A 4,412-nucleotide genomic window follows, 5' to 3' on the forward strand; every position below is an offset into this window, starting at 1 on the left:
TGTAGTGAAAATATGAATGTCGTAACAAATAGGAAGTGCTTCTTCTTTTACTTAAACGTTTAGATTTTTTTTTTTATATAGAAAGAGAATGTCGAGTAATTAATGAACTGTTAGTCAATAGGACTGGAGGAGGAGGTGGAACACAAAGCAATACAAGGAAGAACAAACAGCAGCTGACCTATTGGCCCGAATGAGACCGTAATAAGTAAAAGGTACAGTGTTAGGAAGTTTTTTTTTCCGTTTTTTATCTTTTTTCCGGTCTCCTTAACGCGTACAGAAGAACAGAACAAAGAAAAAAACCTTTAGTGGAAGTTATGGGCATTTCCAAGGAAGTTTTCATGATTCTATTGATAATTTAACATGAATTCTACGTCATTAGTAAGAAAAAGGATGCATGAGAATGACAAATCACCTGTATGGTCTCTGGAAAGGAAAACAAAACAGTGGTGAGAGAACTAAGCAAATTATAAGAAGGAAAGTACAAATATTAACACATGTAGGCCTAAAATGTATCATGGTGTGAATTGCTAAGGACATGCTGAATTTGTGTGTATCGTCTCATCTACAGTGACGATACACCCTGATTTTGAGTGGTTTAGAAGAGATGGCCCCACGTAACCTCCCCTTGAATGAGTTTTTGAAGTATAAGCACGACAAGAAAACCAGTGAGAACCTTATTAATTACCTCTGTGGCCCTACAAGAAAAGAGGAAAACCTAACCTTATTTATCACCTTTGTGGCCATAGAAGAAAAGAGGAAAACCTATGAGAACATTATTAATCAGCTCTATGGCGCTACAAGAAAAGAGAATAGTGGTGCTGAGAACTAAATTGTTAAGGAACCTCGTGTTATAACCTTGTAGTGAGTGAGATTTTGAGGCAGGAAGGAAAACACCAACGAGAATTTTATTAATCACCTCTATAGCCTTCAGGAAAAAAAGAATCTTACTGCTGAGGGAACTAAATTGTTAAGAATCACGGACTTCATATTATAACCTAGTGAATGAGATTTTGAGGCAGGAAGGAAAACACCAACTAGAATTTCATTAAACACCTTTTGTAACCTTAAAAAAACGAACATCATGATCTTGACGTGAGACCTAAATGGCTAAGAATCTGTGGTCCTATATTAAAGCCTTCCCTTGAATGAGTTTTCGAGGCAGCGGCGTGGCAGGAAGACCAAGCACGTTATTCATGTGTTACTGTTTCCCTCTTCACTCTCAAAATAACTCCACTTCGCTCCCAAGCCCCGCCAGTGCGTTAAAGTAGAGATGACCTCACGGGGCTGTACTTGTGATGCTGCGAGGGCTCTGGGCGAGGTGAAAGTGAAGCATAACTCTCTCTCTCTCTCTCTCTCTCTCTCTCTCTCTCTCTCTCTCTCTCTCTCTCTCTCTCTCTCTCTCTCTCTCTGATGATATTGTTCTTGTTATTGTGTTTGGCCTTCTTATTCTCCTCCTCCTCCTCCTCCTCCTCCTCCTCCTCCTCCTCCTCCTCCTCCTCCTCCTTCTCGCTTTCAAATGAAGTATTCGATTCCAAATACATTTAACTGATCTCTCTCTCTCTCTCTCTCTCTCTCTCTCTCTCTCTCTCTCTCTCTCTCTCTCTCTCTCTCTCTCTCTCTCTCTCTCTCTCTCTCTCTCTCTCTCTCTCTCCCTCCCTGTCATAAGTTTAAGACGAATATGAAAGTTACAAGTTAGATGAAAAGAGAGAGAGAGAGAGAGAGAGAGAGAGAGAGAGAGAGAGAGAGAGAGAGAGAGAGAGAGAGAGAGAGAGAGAGAGAGAGAGAGAGAGAGAGAGAGAGAGCGTGCATATGTAAACAAGCGTGAACAGAAGATTGGTGAATAGTGTGAATGAAAGTGACTCCAGTAATTGTTCTTTGTGCAAATATGAAGGAGCACTGAAGGGGTAATTAGCATGAATATTACTACAGCCTGTGTGTGTGTGTGTGTGTGTGTGTGTGTGTGTGTGTGTGTGTGTGTGTGTGTGTGTGTGTGTGTGTGTGTTGAGGGTTTTAATTCTGTTGTTGTGGTTGCTATTATTGTCATTACTACTACTACTACTACTACTACTACTACTACTACTACTACTACTACTACTACTACTACTACTACTACTGGTTTTGCTACTACGACAAACATCAATAAGTCTTCCTCTTCCTCTTTCTTTTTCTCTTTGTTCTTTTCCTCCCTTTATTCTTTTTCTTTATCCTCCTCCTCCTCCTCCTACCACCACCACCACCACCACCAACAGCTAATATTTATCCTCTCTGAGCTAAAGTGTTTACAACGTGAATAGAATAACCTGCCTTTGTTTGTTTGTCTTGCTTTGTTTGTGGCTCCATTAATTTTTTACTGTTTATTATTCCCTGCAGCATCATTGTAATAGGTATTAGGTTCAAATTTTGTTGTAATTCTCTTCAGTAATATTGAAACCCTTTATTTTTTTATTTTTTTCCTTTTCTGTGTCATTCTATTTATTTATCTATTTATCTATCTATTTATGTATCTCAATGAATCTCTCTCTCTCTCTCTCTCTCTCTCTCTCTCTCTCTCTCTCTCTCTCTCTCTCTCTCTCTCTCTCTCTCTCTCTCTCTCTCTCTCTCATCTACTGGTTATTTTTACTCCTTCCAAGAGGCTTCCCTAACCTTCAGTAGTTTCTCTCTCTCTCTCTCTCTCTCTCTCTCTCTCTCTCTCTCTCTCTCTCTCTCTCTCTCTCTCTCTCTCTCTCTCTCTCTCTCTCTCTCTCTCTCTCTGAATAACGCAACAACATTCACTCTTATTAAATCAGAGAGAGAGAGAGAGAGAGAGAGAGAGAGAGAGAGAGAGAGAGAGAGAGAGAGAGAGAGAGAGAGATGTATGAAAGTTAGAAAGATGAAAGACGGGAGAGATAAGCGAGGAGGAGAGTGAAGGAAGAATATGAGGAGGAGGAGGAGGAGGAGGAGGAGGAGGAGGAGGAGGAGGAGGAGGAGGGTAACAGAAGATGGAGGAAAATACGAAGACATTATCGAGGGAGGAAGAATGGCAAGGAGGAGGAAGATGAGAAGGGAGGGAGGGAGGGAGGGAGGTAAGGAGAGAAGATGAGAGGAAACTGGGAAAGGAGGAGGGAACATGACAAGAGAAGGAAGAGGAAGAAATTATGGAGAGAGAGAGAGAGAGAGAGAGAGAGAGAGAGAGAGAGAGAGAGAGAGAGAGAGAGAGAGAGAGAGAGATGGAATTAGCAGAAGCCGGCACATTGTGTGTGTGTGTGTTTGTGTGTGTGATTCTGTATACTTTACAGCGGCCTAGAATATTTTTCATTGTTGTGTGTAGAAAAGATCTAAGTTTTATTTAATTTCATTGCTCCAAAGTTTACAAGATTTTTCACCGGGACGAATGCGTTGAGAGAGAGAGAGAGAGAGAGAGAGAGAGAGAGAGAGAGAGAGAGAGAGAGAGAGAGAGAGAGGATAAAGTTGTTTTGGTTTGCCATTGACGGGGGGAGGGAGGGAGAGGGAGGGGGAAGGGAGGGTAGTAGGGGAGTGAAGCCAGCGTGGAGTGCCGGGCCAGCCTCTTCTTTACTCTTTGTCCTCTCGGAGCCTGTCACGGCCTCTTCCCGCCACCCCCTTGCTTCCCGTTCCTCCCGGCCTGCCCTCGCCGCAGCCCGTGCCATGCCCTGGTGTGCGGTTGGTGCAAATGGGCGGCAGTTCTTCACCAAGTTGGCAGTGTCCCTTAATTCATGTTTCTGGAGGCTGCTTGCAACTTTGAACCTCAGTCTTATTGATTCGCTCCCTCTAGTTGCCAGTTTTTCCCTTCACTCTCCACGTTTATTTCCCTCCCCCACTGTACATTTTTCCCCGCTGTGGTAACAAATCTCCGGCATTCCCCGTGATCCGTGAAGCCCTTTTATGCACAATAGGACAGGTGTTGTTCTGATGCAGGTGTCGCGGCCAGTACAGGTGCGGCCTTTCCTCCTCTCCTGTCTGAAACTGACGGCCGTGGCGGGACCATCCTTGCTTTTGTTTACTTTTACAAATCCTTTACGAACGATGATTCCACCTGTGTTTGGGAGTCCTGACCACCTTTTCTGGCTACAATGGGGCGGTGTGTCCTATCGCATGCTGGGGGGACACGGTGGCGGTGACGCTGGCTGGAAGGACAGGGGAGGCGGGGAAAAATACTTCTTGGTCATGACGAAGGAGCATTTAAGCGGAAGGAGTAGTTTTAAAGCTGAATTTATGTAGAGGGATATAGAGAGGGGCAGAGGGAGAGACTTGTGTTGTGCTGGGAGGAATATCTGAGCAGCTCTAGAGGCGATGTAGGGCGTGGAAGGAAGAAAGATCGCTAGGGAGAGGGAAAGAGGAAGTAAGAGGGAGAGATACAGTGAGAGTAAGAGAAAGTGGGAGTATGGTTTGTTTACAATTGAGGCCGGGAGGTGGTG

This window comes from Scylla paramamosain, chromosome 38 (assembly GCF_035594125.1).
Source record: "Scylla paramamosain isolate STU-SP2022 chromosome 38, ASM3559412v1, whole genome shotgun sequence".
Lineage (NCBI taxonomy): Eukaryota > Metazoa > Arthropoda > Malacostraca > Decapoda > Portunidae > Scylla > Scylla paramamosain.